The sequence below is a fragment of the Lissotriton vulgaris genome, chromosome 4_1 (assembly GCF_964263255.1).
Source record: "Lissotriton vulgaris chromosome 4_1, aLisVul1.2, whole genome shotgun sequence".
NCBI classification, from domain to species: domain Eukaryota; kingdom Metazoa; phylum Chordata; class Amphibia; order Caudata; family Salamandridae; genus Lissotriton; species Lissotriton vulgaris.
The window spans coordinates 1173935062-1173955836 of NC_141691.1; the positions used below are offsets into that span (position 1 = coordinate 1173935062).

At 46.3% G+C, this 20775-nt stretch overlaps 1 protein-coding gene across 2 annotated transcripts in view; it reads left to right on the top strand.

The window, feature by feature from the left end:
• Positions 1-20775, top strand: part of PIGN (phosphatidylinositol glycan anchor biosynthesis class N) — a 1076629-nt gene that overhangs the window by 774408 nt on the left and 281446 nt on the right. The gene's annotated exons all lie outside the window — the stretch shown is intronic.

The window sequence follows — 20775 nt, forward strand, 5'->3', positions numbered from 1 at the left end:
CAGCATCAGTGAGACAATGAAACACAGGTGAGGTCGTTCATACCCTATACATGACTTCTCTGGGTGTTCCATTTCCATGCTTTATTCACATAATGAGTCTGTAAGCCAACCGTGGGCCTCCCACTCTATCATATTTTTCTGGGTACCAGCTACCCTCATAGATGTATTTTTCAGCTGCTATGTACCAGTTTGTGTCTGCCTTCCTTGCGTCTACGACAGGTAGATTCCCTGTCTTCCATAGTTGTGACATCGTACTTGGCAACCATTACGTCCAGACTACAGAACAAGTTCACTTATTTAGGAGGGATCTCCTAATTCCAAATACTCAGTAGAAGAAGACCTGTGTTCGGCCCTTTTGGAACACTCATTAACTTATTCCCTCCCAAATGTAAATGTATGCCAAACAGGGACAAGACCATAACATATGAAGATAAGTACCTGTTTGACCACAGCCCCTGAGGCACACAGTGGAGACAGCCTTGTCAGATCTCAGCTTATGCGTTATAGTATAATCGATTCTGTCTAGGATCTTAATTTGAACTAATCGGGTGGATGGCCTTTGAGCCACTGCAAAGCCTCCTCCCTGCCCTCATTTCCATTTTTCTTCAAGTCTGCACCCCATTTCTCGGTAAGCCTGCTCAGGGTGTCTTATGAATTATTGATAATCTTTCTATTTCTGGAAGATAGTGCCTTTTTCATGAGGGTTTCACAAAGCACCATACCTTAAAGCGGAGAGCTCTCCACAAGTTGCGTGGTGTCCGGGAGATGCACCATAAGAGCATGCCTGGGTTCAGATATCAGAATAACTCGTTATCTGCCAATCTATACTCTTCTATAAGAGTTTCAAGGGACAGTCGCACAGTTTGGTCTAGACATTCCCGAGCTCAGTGATTCATATAAAGTCCCATTTTTTAAACCCTTCCATTGCCCAACCTCCCCCAATGGAGGTTGCATCCCCCTGGGGGATATCTTTTCTCAGAGGTTCGCTCCATCCCAGTAGTTGAGTTGCCATATTCAATCCCTGCGATAGTTCCGGGACAACTGTCTGCTGTACAAGTCCACTCTAAGAGAGGGCTCCACTTTTGGCAAGAAAAAACATTCCTTAGCAGCTACTAGTTGCCTTGTAGTAATTCTGGGGCCTGACAGCGATATGCCCCCAATGGCCCCAGCAGTCAGTGTTTGCACCCATATTTACTGTGGCCATTGTCCCATAAAGGCTACAGCCTTCACTCTCCATAAAAGATCCTCTGGAACGTAATAGGGTGTGTTTCGGAGATAGTATAAAAACCACAGCTGCTCAATCATCTTGAACAGAGTCACAAATCCTATTTGGGAAGATGCAATCTCCTCCAGTATCTCACATCCTTGCAGAATTTATTGAGCTTCCAGTCTTGATTACAGTTGAATAATTATTTCTGGTCATGTGTAATGTAGATGCCAGATATTTGAAGACCAAACAGTTTCCAGTCACTGGGCATCGCTGTGCCTAACTTGGGGTCCAGGCTGACAGAAGATAAAGTACAGATTTCCCCCATATAATAAGGAAAAAAGAATATTGCCCGAAAAATCCACCGGTCTGCAACAGACCAAGGTCCCTGAACCAATACAACATTACCCAGGACTCCAGAGGCTCCATCGCGAGGGCAAAGACGGAATGGGATAAGGTGCAATCCTGTCTTGTGCCCTTTGTGAGATGGAAGGGTTCGAACTTGACACTATTCACAATAACCCCGGCCATTGGAACCTTATATAAGCCATGCCTTATGTTTATATCAAATTCCATGTCTACCAAGACAGCAAACATGTAGCACCTTTGAAAAGAGCCAAAGGCTTTGGCTGTGTCCAAAGACAAGCCCTCCGCTGGCTCCTTGGACCTCTCAGTGTCTGCCCTGCAACCATATATGCAGTGGCTTAATGAAACTTGAGAGAGCGCTCCGCCTGCACGTTCCGTGGTGGGCCCCCCTCTGGACTCAAACAGGAGCTCTCTGGTGAAGACACCTTTATGAGGGTGCCCCCTGTAGCTTGCCCTTCGTGAGTCGCATTTCCCTACAATCACACTAGCATATGATATTAAAATACATAATACAACAAGCAGGGTGCATGATGATTTATTTTATATCCCCCTATCTTTTCATAGTCCTTGAACTCTCTCATTACATTTTCAATATTTTCTTTTTTGGGTATTAAATAAAGTATAATGTCGTCGGCAAACAACTTTAATTTAGACATACCGGTGATAGGGGGCGGAATGGCCACATTGTCCCTGATCTTTACCACTAGAGGCTCAATAAAGAAAGTAAAGAGCAACGGGGACAACGGGCAGCCCTGCCTTGTACCCCGATTTACCTTAATCTTCCCAGCCTGTTTTGCATTGAATATAACTTGAGCCGATGCTCCCTCATAGATGTTATATAGCATCTTAATAGTTGAGGCCGGGAGTCCAATTTGGCCGAGAGAGTAAAACAATGCAACCCAGTTGACCAAGTCAAACGCCTTTTCTGCGTCGATCATTAAAATGCAGGCTGGAGTCAAATTTATATTAAAATAGTCCAATGCCTGGATTAAGAACTCGGTGTTTGCTGCCATATAACGTCCTGCAATAAACCCACTTTGATCTTGGTGGATAACCTCCTGGGCTGCGAGCACGAATATTTCCGCCCAAATTTTCATGAGGATTTTATAATCCGAATTTAATAAGCTAATTGGCCTATATGAATTAACGTTGTTTTGATTTTTGTCTTTTTTAACGAAACATATGATTGTGGATTCCTTAAATTCAGCGTGGACATGCCCACCCAATCTAATAAAATTATAAAGCCTTTTCAAGGGATTTACTAGTTCTTTTAAAAAAACGTATAAAATTCGATTGGGTACCCGTCCTGACCGGAAGCCTTTGCCCCTGATGTTGCCTTTATACATTCTTGTATTTCAGAGGTATTTATTTCAAGACTGATTTCGTCGACTCGATTTACGGAGATTTTGGGGATTTCTATATTTGCGAAGTAGTCCTAGATCATTGCTTCCTCTACCTGGTGTTCCGTAGAATAGATTTTTCAAAATGATCTAGGAAAATTCTAGAGATCTTATCGCTATCCACCTCCTCCAGTCTCGAATTTTCACTATCAGTGATGACTCCTGCCTCTTTCTTGTAGAGTTAGCCAGTAATTTTCCCATCAACTGACTATCTTCGTATACCTTTTGCTGGAAGGCTTTTGAGCTATTTATCTCTTCCGCAACAAAAAAATCCTGTAAAAGAGTTTTTGCCTGTTCTAATTGACTTGAATGTTGGAGCTGCAAAGCATATTCCCTCTCTACGGCTGACTGAAGCTTAGATATTTTTAGCTTTCTTTCATTCGCCTGTGCACTGGTATATGCAATGATCTGGGCGTGTGCTGCTGCTTTAAATCCGCCCCAAACTGAGAAGGTTTCCGCTGTATTGTCATTCATTTCAAAGAATTGTGTAATCCATTCTCTGAATTCTAAAACCCAATCCTGGTTTTGTAGCAGGGTGCGATCCAGCTGCCACCTGGTGCGCTCCACATCCAACCCTCCAAATACTAGCTCTAGTTCTACTCTGCAGTGGTCAGAGAATGGGTTGCATCCAATCAGAGTTTTTGCGATCTGAAAAGATCTAGATATTAAAAAGAAATCAATTCTGGATGCAGTCCGAAACCGGTGGGAATAACATGTAAAAAATTCTCCTTCAACATTCCTACAATGCCATGGTTCCCTTAATTGATACTCATGTAAGAGTGCTTCAAATAAACATTTTGTTTTAGGTTTTAGCTGTTTCTTTTTCTTATTAGAAGTGTCCCTTAGCAGATCTTGAATATAATTATAATCCCTTCCCAGAACTATCTGACCAGGGGCTCCCATTAAAACTTTGTAAATTTCTGTCAACCCGGAAATATCATCAAGGATAGTAGTTCACAAAGTTTATAATTTTATCTTGCAATTTAGCTTCTACCCATAGCCACCTACCCTTGGCATCTCTTTGAACCTGTAAAAATTCCCAGGCCAAATCCCTTGAAAAATAAATAGCAACCCCTCTCTGGGCCACCCCCGCTGAAGAAAAAAAACATTAGAAAAATATCTCGGAATAAACAACTTCGGGCTATTAGACATCAAATGGGTCTCCTGAAAAACGACCACCTGGGGTCTAAGAGATATTACCCATTTCACAAGAGCCCCATATTTCTGCTTATTTAACATTCCATTTGCATCAATTGACAGTATATTACATGTATTGGGTTTCATCTAAAAAATATCTTTTCCTTGTTAAATACCTAACAATAAATATTGAAAAAATACTCTGCCTATTGCACCTATTCCTATTTACTGCATTTACCCGCCACCCCCCCACCCTACCCGGGAATGTGGAAACTCCCCTCCCTGCCACGCTAGCCACATTCCTACCTCTTCTTCTATTCTGGGTGTCCTTTTGTTACACCCTAAGTGACCCGTAGATCTGGTACTGCCCCATACTGCAGTTAATCATAATTAAAGCTAGACAAAAAGAGAATCAAAGTACAAAGAAAGAAGGAAAACACTCAGCAAGAGTAAAGCATTTCAAGACCAAAGATTAGATTTTCCCCTTTTCAACCCCTGGCTCCTGGAAAGATCTCCTTTAAAAGAGATTGTGCCTCTTCTACGTCAGTAAACAGATACAATTTTCCTTTGACCAGGACCTTCAACTTTGATTGCTGCGCAATCGAGGCTTGGGCGCCATTTGCTTCGAATAGATGTAGAATTTTTACAAATTCTTTCCTTGTTTTTGCGGCCACTGCAGTCATGTCCGAAAAAATCCTGCATTTTACTGTCTCTGATACTGAAAACTGACATTGTTGAAGGGCTCTAGAAAGAATCCTCTCCTTGATCCTAAAATCAGCGAAATTCAATAGAATAGTTATTGGAAATGGTGAGTTTGGGAAGCGCTGTGCCTGAACCCGATGAGCCCTTGTTATAGTCAAGTCCCCCTCAAACTCAGGTAGGACTGTATGCTGGATAAAAGAATTGACCCACTGGATAGTGTCAGAGCCCTCTCTTCCTTCCGGAACCCCTACAATCCTTAGATTTGATCTCCTAGTGATTTTCAAGCTCCTCAAGCTTGTTTTCAAGAAAGTTTTTCTTTTTGGCTGCCTCTTTAGCTTCCTCCAAGACCAGGTTCATATGATCTTCAAGGGCGGAGATTCTTACCTCTGCCTCCTGAAGTCTATTAGGGAGCGCCAACGATGACTCCTCAAATGTATCCATTCTTGAATGCAAGGCAGCTATCTTCACTTGCCACCAAAAAACTGAGGTCCTTGCTTTAAACACTGATATAGATTTTCTCCCTATTTATTTTCAGGCCCAAGCTGCAAGAAGTGACCCAATTAGATACCTAGGCATTTTTGTGACTTGCGAATATGATAAGCTCTTTTCCTTGAATTATATTAGAATGAAGAACAAAATTCTGAACCTTTTAGATCAATGGCTTCTGCTTCCATTATCAGTTATAGGCAGGGTATCTTTGATTAAAATGTCGCTGCTGCCCTTGCTTATATTTTTGTTCAGCAATGTTCCCATTAAAAAATTAATTTAGGCTTCTTTAAAGAATTGGAAACAATGCTGAGAGGTTGTTTTTGGGGCAATAAAGCTTTGAGAGTTAAACTGCCAGTGTTACAACTTTCAGTTGAACAAGGAGGTTTAGCTCTACCCCATTTAAGGACCTATTATGAAGCTGCATTTTTTGATATTTTGGCAGTATTACTGAGGATTAACCAGACAAGAGATAATTTTTTTCTCACAAAAATGTTACAAGAGGCAGGTTCTCAAATTCCATTTTTTTTTAATTGCAAAGCTCCCAAAGAGGTCAAGATATAAGACGCTAAGTGAATATGCCTCAAGATTGTCGCTCCTTTTAAAAAAACATGGTACCGATGGCTCGCATTATTTAAGTTTAATTGAATGTACTCAAATAGGCCTCCCAGTAAGTCTGAATCATATTAAAAATTGGGAACTTTGTGGGCTCCGTGAGTTGAGACATCTGGTAGTCCAAAACAGGATAATTAGTTGGCAGGAGGTAGTTGCTAGAACAAATAATCCCATGCGTCCGACCTCTTTTGAATATATGCAGATTGTTTATTTTACCAGAAACGAGATAAGTGGCCTACTTAATCTTCCTAATGCTATACTAACAGCCCTGTATGGAGGAAAGAATAAAGGTATAGGATATTGGTACAAGATGCTTCATTGGTCTGGACAAAATGTACTAGTAGACAGACATCTCGAGAAAATAAATCTCTCAACTCAATGTAATTTTTCCTTGAAGGATTGGGAGGTCCTATGTCAGTTGGGAAATATATCTTTACGAGCAGCCAATTATAAGAGGATGTCCTTTTTATCTCGATGATTAGCATATTATACTCCGGAGGCTCTGGAGAAGATGTACCCTGAAGTTGAGAATAAATGTTTCAGATGCATGGCTAGTGGTCAGGGAGGATGGCCCCATATTTTCTTCACTTGCCCACAGTTAGAATCTTTTTGGAAGGGGATATTTGTTGATATCGAACACGCCATTGGGAAATATTTTCTGCCATTAGCAGAAGTAGCTCTGTTCGGTATAAGTAAGGACAGGAGTGGGATCAATAAAGCTGAAGAAGTATTTATATTTATATCTTGCGGTGTTGCTCGTTCTCTAATACTACAAAACTGGAAATCCAGGGAGATCCCATCACACTTAAAATGGTTTAATAAAATGAGGAGAACCTTTTGTTTTGAAAAGGCTTATGCCGGCAGAATGGGAGCCATTGTGAGATTTGAAAGGAACTGGAAATATTTTGGCATTCTAGAACAATTGAAGGGAGGATGATTTGAGATTAGATGATATAAGTTTTTTCATCATTATCAGCCTTTTTCATCTATGAATGCAATAGCTTTGTTTTTTTAGGACATTTGCACTTTATTAGCACTCTTCACTTACATTTGCTTGCACTACGCACTTTTAAGATTGCACTTTATTGTACCTTTTGCACTTTGCAGTAGCACTTTATTGCAGTTTTACACTTCTCGCAGACACACTTTATAAATTGCAAATTTTGTACATAATGTCTTGAAAATTTTAATGATGTCTTTGGCTGCTTCTCTATCTCGATGAATCTCGCTCCTTTTTATCTTTTTAGCTCTTGTCTGATATTTTAAAAATGTATTGGGAATAAAATGTGTTGGAAATGTATTGTCATCGAAATTTTAAGTGAAACATGTCTTGTACCTTTGGTTACCTATGGCTCTATTCAATAACAATTTTTTTTTTAAAAAGCAGGGTACATGAGAGGGGCTAAAGGTGCGGGAGAAAGAGAGACGAATGAGGATTGGTAGGGGTACGAAGTGAGAGAAAACGCAATATTTTGTAAAATAACCAACATTTCTGAAGACTTAGAACAGAGAGGGAGAGTCGAGAGTGTGTGTGCGTTTTTTTGTGTGTGTATGGAACAATTCCTGGTGAAATCCGACAGACACCTCACCATACCCAACTGAAAACACATGGGCCCAACTATTTACCAGAAAATACATTTGCTAGGGCGGTGTAACGCCCCAAACAACCCCCCACCCCTCAAAGCTACGTCTCTGAGTATATTGTACTGGAAGGGAGCATGCCTGAAGTAGGCTTCATTTGGCTTGATGCACACTGCCTTTTTGTTTAAGTGGAGAGAAGACCACCCAGTTCTGAATGAAGTGGCGAGAGCGATGACCGTACCCTTGCAAAGCGCAGCACCGGTTGGCCAGTACTGTGGGATCAGGACACAGAATCTAGATGCTTCCACTCCCTCGACCTTGGCAGCCTAGTTTGAGTTGCTGACAGCAGCTCGTGAAAAGGGTGTTCACATTGGGACAGTGACAGGATTCCACAGAGCAGCAGTTAAGTATTGGCAGTAGGGGTTAACACTATCAAGGGCCTTGGGCAACCATCCAGTCGTAATGCATGCCTAAGTGCGCCACACAGAGGTGCATAATATATGGGCCGCTGAACAGTCCACAGGTGATAGCTTGCAAATTGAAAAGCCTGCTGCAGCATGGGGAACTGCTGGTCCTAGACCCTTTTCAAATAAGGTTGGTTTTCCACCTGTCAGGAAATGTACTCCCTTCTTCTAAGTTAGAGCTGCTGCACGGCTCTTCCTCAGTCTTGAGGTGCATCCATGCCTCCTCCAGGGGAGATAGAGAGGTTACCTACCTCTGACCAAGCCCTTTCCCTGTGCAGGGTTAACTCTGAAGTGGCTCACAGGGCCAATGTGCATTCAGAGACAATCAATCAATCAGGGGTTTGTAATGCGCACCTACTGATCCGGGAAGATCTCAAGGCACTGGGAGGGGGCTCTGTGGGGTGCTGGGGTTGGGGGGGGGGCTCTGTGGGTGCTGGGGTCACCTGAAGGGCCAGGTCTTGAGGTCCTGTAGGGCTTTGCCAGAGGTGGAGTGGAAAGTCGTTCCAGGTCTTGGCTGCGAGGTAGACAATAGCAGCTGGGCCTAAACCAACTGGCCACTCAAATCCAAAATGATTCCCAAATATATGAGGGAAGCAAGCACTACAAAGTGCATTTTTCCTGTAGGTTTTGTACTGTTCTAATGATGGAAATGAGCCTCTAAAAAGGGGCCTTATCACTCTGGGTACCATGCATATGTCACACACCCCTTAATGTTAACTAGAACTTGTATTGGAAGAAGAAAGCCTCCATCCATTCAGGGGCTGCTGCTGGGCTGTAGTGGGGCAGACCAGGTCACTAGTTGTAGTGATGGGCAGGCAGCCCTCCTTATGTATGTGTTATGCAGTGGCCATGACTTGGGCAACGGCCCAGAGAGAGATGTCTCTCATGAGGCCATAACCTGGCCTGCTTCAACTGGCTTGAGCTACAGAAAGTGGACAAAAAGTAGCCTTCCTGCCCCACTGAAGTGGAGGTGAATCTAAAAGCACACACGCATACTTGATTTATAACGGCTGCAGGAGGGAACCGACATTAAGAAAGGAGAGCAGCACAGGATGACCTGCAGAGAGTATAAGACAGCAGTCTGTTGAGTGCAGCTAAACCTATGATGTGCCTTGCAACCTTCAGGGGAGTATCCATACAGGGGACCCCCAGACTAGCTACCACACCGCTTATGTATCATAGCACTATCACGCAGACCTATTGCACTCACGGAATTGAGGAGGCCGAGCCGTGACACATCACGTGGATTTAACAGGGAGAGTCCTAGGCAGTTTCCTCATTGGGGTGCACATAAAAAGGTGTTTACGCCAGATCTGTAGGTCACCTGTCACCAACTACTGGTGGTGCCATGATTTGGTTGTGGGGACAATGGTCGTCCATGTTAAAAGGAGTGCCACTTTGAGTGGACTCCTGACATCCAGTGAAAACTGGAGCCCTGATGGCCAGATCTCCTGCCAGGGAACTTGTGCTGTGAGTCTCTTGCAAAGGAAAATGTACCAACTGCCAGAATAATGCAGTGAAGAGTAGTGTGACATTTGGTCCAGGGACTTGCAAGCCTACTCAACATGGCAGGCGTTAACACATTCATGTGAATGTATGAAATGCACTCTCTAAATCACGGGTACTCATAGTAGGGCCCGTGGGCTGCCAGCGGCCTGGCAAGCCTTCCTTGGTGGCCCGTGGACCTTGCAGACATTGTACCTGTGTTTTTTTCATTTTTTATTTAAAGATTGTCAGCAAACCCAGCCGCAGCAGCTCGGGACTCTGAGACACTCTGCTCTATGGGGGCCAGGCGATTCACAACAAAGCCTCATTAACAATTAAATGGTCTTTTAAAGACCTGTGAAGTACTCGGATGCGGCTGTGTGTGTGCCCGGGAAGCAGGGGTGAGGTGACAGAGGGAGACAGACAGAGGAAGATAGAGGGAGGGAGATAGATGTAGGAAGACAGAGGGAGGGAGACAGAGGAAGACAGGGAGGGAGACAGAGGGAGGGAAAATGAGGGACGGAGATAGGGAGGGAGACAAAGACAGACAGAGGGAGACAGAGAGAGGGAGGGGGGCGACAGAGGGAGGGAGACAGATAGAGGGAGACATGGGCGGAGACAGAGGGAGACAGGGGGATGGAGTCCGAGGAAGGGAGAGTGTGACAGAGAGAGGGAGACAGAGAGAGATAGAGAGAGAAGGAGGGAGACAGAGAGAGAGAGAGAGACAGAGGGAGGGAGACAGAGAGAAGGAGGGAGAGATAGAGGGAGGGGGAGAAAGAGAGAAAAAGAAAGATGTGTGCATGCCGGGTGTGGTGGCTCAGTGGACGAAGGCGTCTGCTGCAGGGGCCTGTGTTTAACCTCATGGTCACAGTTTTTTTTCTCCAGTAGCCCCACCCCCTCCTCCACGACCCTGCCCCCACTGGTGCGGCCCTTGGCCACAAATCACACCGTAAATTTGGCCCCCCGAGAGAAAGTTTGTGAGTACCCATGCTATAGATAGTTTCACGCCTCCAGCAGAAGCTCTGTTCCAGCAAACAGCTGACTGACTGGGCATGGGGGAGGATGCAATGGCAGTGTGGGCACATTCAGCATAATTGGCCTTAGTCAGGGCTTTAAGTGGGCTGGGTCTCCAGGGGTCTGAGCACCTGCAGTTTTTTAAAAGGGGCCTCGAAACGGGTCTCTATCGGGCTCTGTTTTGTGCGCTGGGTTTTTTTCAGGACTTCAGTCACTCCAGTCCGGAAAAAAGAGCCAGGGCGCAAAACAGCCCGATAGAGACCCGTTTAGAGACAGAAGGCACATCAATGTGCGCTGCCCACACTGCTCCCTTCTCACTAGCAGAGAAGTTACGGCATGACGTCATGCCAGGTGAGGGTTGTGGGGAAAGGGAAATCCTTTTAAAGAGTCATTTTCTTTCTGGATTTCCCTTTTCTTTCTGAAACGCAAGAGCAGCAACATTGTGGTAGGTTCACCAGGGCTTCAATTGGAAGCGTTTTCAATATTATATGTAACAAGCCATAGTTGCAGCTTATTTATCTTATGCAACTATAACAATTGACAAAGCCAATAGTCCTTACTTGTTGTAGGTACGATGTTACTTGTTGTGTCACATACCTGGATGCAATGGCAGAAACAGCAAAATACAAGTCGGGCGGCACACTATGCTAAACACAGATTTTTAGCATAAGTGTTTTAAAGCCACGCCCCTAATTACACTGCCACGCCCCTTTGAGAGACCCACCAGTTTTTTAATCCCACTTAAAGTCCTGGCCTTAGTGCCAGTCAGTAAGTGGAATTATTAACCGACTCCGCAGTCAATAATGCTACATCCTATTTATAATAATTTAAGAGGTGCATATGCGGTCATATTCTAGGTTTTTCTGACCTCGCCCATCAAAAAACTGAGAGTACTCTCTCTCTCTCCCTCCCTCCCTCCCTCCCTCCCTCCCTCCCTCCCCCCCCTCTCCCCCTCTCCCTCATTCTCCCCCTCTCTCCCTCTCTCTCCCCCTCTCTCCCTCATATGTGAAGGCCTGGGTACACATTCCTGCTTCTTAAGGTATTAACACATATGTCGCGCCTGTGGCTCGCAGGGCTTACAGGGATATCCGTCAGATCTCTGAAAACCAGTCAGCTCTGTTCTCAAATCTCCTTACGTTCACGCGGGATTTGCAGCCAGATATTAGCACATTAAGAGCCTCTAATATCGCAGTAATGCGATTCGATGTTTAGCAGCGACTGGTAAAGGGAGGGCACGCCGGGTTGCAAACAGATTTGTTACTCTCCCACTTCCGGTGGCCCTCGGTGAACCCGGCTGACAGAGCAAGGCAGTGTCCACAATTACTGGTTTTCTCACAGATCCCCCTTCAGATTTTGCAGAGGTTTGGGGGTAGGGGAACACCATAATCTTGCCATTGACAAGATAAAGTGCAGTACAGCCCTAATAAGCTTCCATTTTTGGGTTGTAATTAGGGTGACCAACTGTCATGGGTGCAAATTCAGGGCAGTGAGTGTAAAAATTCAGGACAAAGGGTCAAAATTCAGGACAAAAATTCAGGACAGGGGGTCAAAATTCAGGACAAAATTTTGGGACAAAAGGTAGGTTTTACAGACACATCAAAGGAGGTTGTGCATAGTATATAAGTAATCCCATATATATCCTAATATATTCATACATTTGCAAACCTATCCATTGTGTATCCTTCCAGCCATCATTTCACTCATCCATCCCTCCATCCACACTTTCACTCATCCATTCACCCACCTTTTCACCCTATGCATCCGTACACTAATCCATCCACTCTTCCATCCAGCCATTTACCCTTTCACCCATCCTTTCACTAACTCATCCAGTCACTCATCCTTCCACCCATTCACCTTTTCAGCCATCCACCCATCTTACCTTTCTCTCTCCATTGACCCTTTCACTTAGCCATACATCCTTCCATCCATCCACCCATCCTTCTACTCATCCACTCATGAATCCATCCATTGACCCTATCACTCATCCATCCTTTCACTCATCCATCCACCCATTCACTCACCGATCATCCACCCTTTCACTCATCTGTCCATCCTTTCGCTAACTATCCATCTGTTCACCCTTTCAATCATCCATTCAGCAATCCATCCAGCCATCCTTTCACTTACTCACTCACTCATGTTTTCATATTAATTATGAGCTGAGCCTTTGTCTGCAGAGTTCCAGACAGAAGAGGCCCATCAAGAATGTCACCCTCCCTGTAGTTCCTAAAGCAAGAGGTGGGGTGGGGAAGTGTTCACTATGCCCCTGCACATAGGCAATCTGAAAAAGTGGCATTCATGAGTCATGCATGATGCACAGTGCTAGGACGTGATGAAAAAAGGGGGAGGGTCTCTCAAAAGGGGGTGTTCGATGTAATTAAGAGCGGGGCTTAAAACACCTAAGCTAAAAATCTGTGTTTAGCATAGTGTGCCGCCAGACTGGTATTTTGCCTCTTCTGTCATTGTATCCAGATAAATAACAAGTAATGTTACACCTACAACAGGCCAGAACTATTGGCTTTGTCAATGGCTGTTAGATGCATAAAATGAAAATGCTGCAACCATGGCTTTGTTGAAAAAATTATTTAAACTGTACCTTTCTAAAATGATGAGACTGAAAGCACTCTAGCCCGAGCCTCTTCTTTTCAACTTGTTTCACCAGCTTCTTTGAATTAACTGGATTCTGTAGCTGCATTTGCGTGTTTGCACATTCCTATCATCTAACAAAATACGCTGCCCTAGACCAAGGCAGGAGGAGGCCCACCATGCAGTAACACTCCAGATGGGCCCATTGTCATTCTGTATGTGGCCATCATCAGCCTCATACAGAATGACAATGGGGGGGTGGGGCTGCTCTTGTGCTCCGAGGTGGAGTGCGAGGCGCCCCATCAGGGAGCAGAGGCCTCTCACAGGGAACAGCTCTGTTCCCTGCAAGGCCAAAATTACGGACAAAAGGCGTCCGTAAAAGGGATCCTCACGGACAACGGACGTGAGGTCCAATTTACGGACGGTCCGTGAAATTTACGGACGGTTGGTCACCCTGGTTGCAATGCACAATTGCCGCGTGCGTTAAACTTTCCCTGCTGATTTCTGCTGTGATCTGTAAATCATGAGCAGTTGTACTAATATTCTTTATTTGGTTAGAACAGAAAACCATAAAAGACACGAACAATCAATCCAAATCACATTCCAAACAATATTACTATATAACTATATTAAAAGAATACAAAAACAAGAAACACTGAAGCGTATAGGCGTGCCTGCTAAAAAAAAAAAAAAAGTAAAGAATGTCGTGCTTGCCTTACAGATTGGTACGGAGTCCATAAGCCGGATTAGGGTCAGGCCTCCCGAAGCTTCACTGTGCTACTTAAAAAACACCGGAATCCTTAAGCATTAAAAAGTGCAACAGAGCGGGCCTCTCGTTTACATTTTCCAACTTTTAAAATTCGAAATAAAAATGTTTTTTTAGGGACAGTATAAAACGGACAAAAGAAAATAAGACGGGTGACACTCTGTGCAGAAATATTGTCACAATCACAGTGTCCATGGGAGCTACTTTCAGACCATCCCTTCAGGAAACTGACAAGTTGCAGGAAAATATTTAGTCTGAACCTAATTAAAAGCTGGCGATAACACATGTTTAGATGCCCATTAATGTAACTTTTTTTAAACAAACAATGGGCGAAAACGACAGGTTTCAGTAATTCAATACTTTTTTTGTTGCAGTTTTTTATAGTGCAAACTCGACCTAAAGGTATCAGAGCTCTTTACTTTAGCACCAGTTGCTTTACAGACGAACACATTCATTACCCCCTCATGGGTCCTCCCCGTCCCAGTCCTTACAACGCGAGTCAGCCCTGCCTCCACCCAGCCAATCAAAACGCCTGAAACTAACAAGCATTTACAATGCAATGGTTTCGCCTTTGGAAAAGTTAGAGCTATTGGCATTGTAAATGACAAAATTTGTATTTATGTGTTGGTTTTGTCATTTACATTGCCATTAGCTTAATCTCTCGCAATGTGAGACCTATTGCACCCTACGGACGAGCTCAGCAGACAGCAATTACTACCACACACACACACCCAGAGCCACACGCACACAGACACACACACACACACACACACACACACACACCCACACACACACACACACACACACACACACCCACACACACACACACACACACCCAGAGCCACACACACACCATGAGACACACACACCCACCCAGAGCCCCACACACACACACCCAGAGCCCCCCCACACACACCCACCCAGAGCCCCACACACACCCACCCAGAGCCCCACACACACCCACCCAGAGCCCCACACACACACACCCACCCAGAGCCCCACACACACCCACCCACCCCAAGCCCCACACACACACCCAGAGCCACACACACCCACCCAGAGGCCGGGCAGCCCACATCTCACTTCTTGCTGTTTGAACAATATATTTGGGGACTAAGAGTGTATTGCTACATTCTCCCTACCTCTCTTTTTGTTGAACTGCATCTTCAAACCACACCAAACAAAATAATCTACTAGAGGAATACTTTCAAATAAAATGTTATGATGTTATGTTACAGATTAGCAGAGGTTATATACTGCATTACAGCGACTACTTTAAAAATTATGACTTTACCACCAGTGGTGGGACTTTCAATATTTAGGACTGGCCACAGAAGGCACGGCTCGAACGGAATTAACAGTGCTTACTGCACACAATTTACAAGTTGGAACAAAAGTAATGCGGGCACATAACCTGTTCTGACGTGCCAGTTTGACTTTCATTTGTATCGATGCACGTCCAGGACATAAATAATTCAAATTAATAAACAGAGCACCTGCGTCACGGGGCTGGGCGCTGAGGGGGAGGTGTGTGAAAAATGGTTTGAACCAATACACCTGCCACGATAGGGAATGCGTGCTCCGCTGCCCTCCACAAACATGGACCACGCTAACGGGGGGAGGGGGGGGGGGGGGTTAGCCGGCCCAGGCAGGGCCTCCGGCTCTCAGGGCTGCAGTCACTTGCTTCGTCTGCAGTTTATTTTAACCGGCGAAACATCTGCTTGCTGGAACAGCTGGGTAAACCAAACCATGCGGGCGGGGCGGAGAGGTGCTCACTACACAACCAAATACTTAAACTGGCACCAAAGTGAGAGAGAGGCGCGAAAGCGGACTTGAGCTGCCTGTCGTGTTAGATGCCAGACGCTCACTTAGCCCTGCTTCCTTCACACTGCGTTCTACATGAAGCCTTTAATTTAAAAAACATATTCCAAAATAAGGAGGAAAAAAAGCATCACTAGGTGACCTATTACTTTCACCATAACTTTTAAGCGCGTATCAATAAAAGCAAAAAATACCATGTGTGTGCACGAGAGGATTAAGAAAGTGGTAAAAGAAGTTATTAAACTAAACTGTGCTTTGAATTTTACAAAACAAACTATTTACAGGATTATGCAGTAGAAACTAGGAAACGTAAACCCAGTGTATCTTGTACCTTCAAACATGCTGGCAGCTGTGCGTGCCCTCGCGGAGGGTGGCACGGATTGGTAATCACTGGCGGGTTGGCATGTTCCTTGCAGCTGAGCTCTGAAGTTCCGGAGAAAGTTAAAAAACTCCTCACGCACTGCGAGCGCGCGGCTCCACTGCTCCCAAAGTCCAGGCGACCTTGCACTGCTCTCCCACGAAAACACTGAAAGGTGCAGGAGGCGGCGGCGGCAGCTAGACTGGAAGCTGAGCCCTGAGCCAGGCAGTGCCTCTCCGGGGAGGAGGACTGGGACTGGGCGGGGACGCACAAGCTCAGCAGGCGGGGAGATGGGGCTGCCGGGATTCAGCTCAGCCTGACTGAAATGCCTCTCGGAAATAGTGCTTACAGAGGAAACAAAATGGCCCGCAGCGCCGACAGAATTAAAAGTAAACATTTGCAGGCAGTCTGTGGTAACCCCACAATATTGATTCACAGCTTCTAGATATATTACCAAAAAACATCCTTTAGCAATCAGCAGTTAGACATACCGTCGGAAACATGTCTCCGTGGTTCGCAGGGACGGTGGCCTTGGGGGGGGGTCAGTGGCGCGGGCGGCACAGAAACAGCGGGAGGGGGGGCGGGAACGAGCAAACGGACAGGGCGGGGGCCAGGAACGGGCAAACGGACAGCGGGGGGCGGGAATGGGCACAAGAAGACAGGAAAAATAAAACAGCACTCACCTGGACATCTTCCGGCGGCAAATGATCGAAACATGGCGTCCAAAAAAAAAATAACATCTGCCCACAGCCGCATGACGTGAGAAAAGGGGCAGGATGAGAAGAACATCGCCGGAACGCCCACGAGTCGCCTCCAACCATGTCAGACAGATCTCACTTCCAATGGCTAGCCTCCATTTATGGAGCTAGCCAATGGAAGTGAGAGGCGTGACAAAGGCACCATACTCTTCACAAAAGTGCAGCTTTCGACAGGCGAAACCTAAAAAGGTTATAGGTTACATAAACCCCTCCCACCCACCGCTATTCCTATTTTTTTTTCTGCTCCGACAGTGGCCGGAATGCTGGTGCTCTGGGTTCCTGGTTTCCTTTCCGTTTTTTCAAGCTGGATGCTTGGGGTCATGTGAGTGTTTCTTAATCTTCTGTTTTCATATGGTTATTGCAATTCTATGTTTTTGTGCATATGCGCGGCCATACCGGTGCTCTGGTTGCCGCGCTTCTGATCTGAGGCCAGGGCGCTCCCCGCGCATGTGCTGAGCTCTCCTGGTGTCCTGACCTCGGGTCGTTTCGGCACTGATGTTTGCAGGCAGCGTCCGGCCCCACGGCCATGTCTGCAGTATGTGGCTATGGGTGGAGACTGCAGGGCTGCCCCTTTGTTGTTTTTTCAAGTCCCACGTTACGAGCCTTGATGTTTGGGGCAGTATTTATTGGAGGTTGCTGGGCACTACCTGTTTGCGTGTTTTGGGAGTTTCCTGTGGGGTTTACTCCTTTTTTCCTCACTATGAGTGAGGGGGCTTCTTCTCCGGTGCAGACGAAGGCAGTATCCAAGCAGCATAACGTCCAGGACCCGCAGGAGGATGATGTTTTGCAGAATACCTGGGCTGACTTTCAGGATTTAATCTATTCTGCTGTCCAGTCTGCACTGCTGGAGCCTGCAGCGAAGAGGTCTAAGGATGATGAGGAGGACATGGACAATTCCCCTAAGGGAAAGTACGTCCAGGGCAATTTTTTTTTCTGACACGCTGGTCCATATTCGGGAGGTGCTTGGTTTTTACCCCAAATCATTGTCTGATGAGGGGTTTTACTCCCAGTATAGTTCCTCTGTAGTGGATGACCTTCCCATCCATGATGTCCTGAAGGATATACTGACTAAGGAATGGCTTTGTGTAGATAAGCAGGGTATTCCTCGCCTTCTGGGAAAGCGGTATCGCCTGGCGGACTTTGACACCCAGAGTCAATTATCTTTTGTCTTGTATGGCTTCCACCTCCTCTTCCTCTTTGTCATCAGAGGAGGCTTCCCTGTTGGATCTGGTGGAGCCGAAGGTGAAGTCTGCTCTCAAACATTCTTACGCCGCTTCTCATTTTGGGGTGCGTGCTAACACTTATGCGGCCTATGCCTCTCAGGTCCTGCTGAAGGATTTTGAGAAGTTGTTTGATTGTCTTCCGGATCAGATCCTACTCCTGTGTTGGCTCAGATGGAGGTCTTGGTGCAAATCCTCTCAGATGTGACTTTTGATTCCTTGTGGGCTTTCTCCTCAGCGGCCGGGGCGGCGGTGGCTGGTAGGAGGTCTTTCTGGACCAAACCTTGGCGTCTTGAGGCTGCGCAGAAGACTTCGGTCCATAAGCTGCTTTTGAGGGTCCCCGTCTCTTTGGGGACACTTTGAATGCAATGGTACAGCGAAGGAGAAGAAGATGTTGAAGCATTTTCAGCCCGTGCCTAAAAGTAAGTCCTTTTTTCACAAGCAGGGTTTTCTGGGGGCTTTGTCTTCTCAGCCCTTTCGTGGTCGGGCCCGTGGTTGGGGGCCGTGTTCCATTTTAAGTCCCCGCCACAGCAGCAGCATAATCCCTCTTGTGCAGGACAGAAGTGACTATGCCGTTGTGGGGCTTGACTCCATTTGTCTCTGGACCGTTGGTCAGCTCTGATTTCTGACCAGTGGGTCTTATCTGTCATCAGGTGGGGTTACCAGATTCCCTTCCGGGGCCGTCCCCCTCTGGATTGTTTTCTCGTTTCCCTGTTGTCAAGAGATCCCGTAAGGTGGTCTGCCATATTGTCCGGTGTTGCCATGTTATTGTCAAAGGTGGCTGTTGTGCTGGTTCCGGTAATCAAAGTGAGCCAGGGGTTCTATTCCCATCTGTTCCTGGTGCCAAAGGTAGATGGTTCCTTCTGCCCGATCCTGAATCTCTGATCTCTGAACAAGTTGGTGCGGTCGGATCATTTCAGGATGGTCACCTTGCAGTCCGTCATTCCCCTCATCCAGGAGGACAATTTTTTGGCTTCTCTGGACTTGGAAGACGCCTATTTTCATGTTCCAGTCCATCCTGCCAGTCAGCGGTTCCTGAGGTTTGCGTTCCAGGCGATGCGTTTCCACTTTCAACCTGGAGTTCAAGTTGAATCTGGCCAAGTCTCATCTGGCTCCTTTTCAGAGACTTCAGTTCATCGGAGGTCTGTTCGACACCTCTCTGGGGCGGTGTTTCTCCCTCCTGTTCGGATCCTATCCCTGCAGACTCTGTGGTTCCTTGGGCTAGCCTGCATCTCACGCCCATGGTGACGTATCTGTTGGCTCGGTGGGACTCCTCCCGGGCGGATTACGAGACTCTGGTTCCTCTCTCTCCTGCTCTGGTTTGGGACTTGGACTGGTTGCTTTGCACTCCCAATCTGGAAAAAGGGGTTCGGTTTTGTCTTATCCCTCCCCTTTTGTTGACAACAGTTGCCAGTCTTTGGGTTTGGGGGAGCACGTTGGGTTTCTTGGAGGCCAAGGGTCAGTGGTCTCGGAGGAACAGCGCCTGTACCTCGAATTGGCAGGAGTTGGCGGCCATCTGGGAGGCTGTGCATTTCTTTCAGGTTCATATCCACGGGTCGAATCTGTTGGTTCGTACCGACAATCAGGTGGCTTGTTGTTACTTGAACCGTCAGGGGGGAATCAGGTGCGAGTCTCTGAACCTGCTGGCCTCAATGATTTGTGCTTTGACTTTGGTTCGGGACTCCCTGGAACGATCTTTTTCCCTCTCCTCACAACGCCCTCCTCCCCCGGTTTTGTCCGGAGGTGATGTGTCCTGAGGCTTGGGAGGTGGATGCTCTTTCGATTCCCTGGCCTTCGGGTCTTCTGTATGCCTTCCCTCCTATTCCCCTCCTCCCGAGGGTGCTGCAGAAGATTCGGGGGGAGCGAGTGTCTGTCCTGTTGATTGCTCCTTTCTGGCCTCGCTGCCTTTGGTTTCCTCTCCTTTTGCGGCGGGCGGGGGTCCGTTTGTCCTGCTTACTTTGAGTCTGGCTCCTCTTCAGTTTCTGCTCCTGTCTCTGATTTGTCTTCGTCGCTTGCAGCTGTGAGGTGCCGGGTTTTTAGGAACCCGGTGGTGCCAGGGGATAACCCCCGAAGACCTCTGAGTTCTCCCTGTTCCGGACCACAGAAGTCAAGAGTCTTCTAGGTGAAGTCAGAGATCGAGTTTTATTGGTTGCAACCAAGTAACATGCGTCCTAGAATTACAACAGCACGGGTCGTAAGTTCTCAGGAGACTGTTCGTTTTTACAGAACCAGCCTTCTCCTTTTATACGAAAATAACAGCTGCAGGCAAGAATTCTTGAGTTTATGATACGGTTATACACATATTTCTATAACAAGGCAAAGAGCGAAGTCATGCTGGCCAACCCATATTTTAGATGTCCAGTTTGTGATAGATTACCCAGCCAGGCCCAGAACTCCCATCAGATATCGATGAAACCCCAATAAAACAGGGCACCTCCTTGTCATAAAACTGGCCATAAACAAGGAACATGGACAGGTGTATGTGTGTAGAAAACATGGTCGGTATGTAGTGAATGGTTTATGGCATGTTGTGCATTGATGCTATCTTATTCGGCCACTGGGCGAGGGGACTGCCTGAACAGGTTTGGCTGGAGGCAGTGGAGTCAGTTTGGCCAGGTCATGGGGAAGTCAGCTAAGGTGGACGTGTCCTTTTAGATCAAGCTCGGCTTTAATCAATTGACTTATATGAGGGCAAGCCATAAGATGGATGCCGTTCACAAAATGGAGTCCGAGGGTTCAGAACGAAAACCATGATTTAAGGGTGTTAGCATCGCTCGATCACGACGCAAATGCACAGGGATAATGT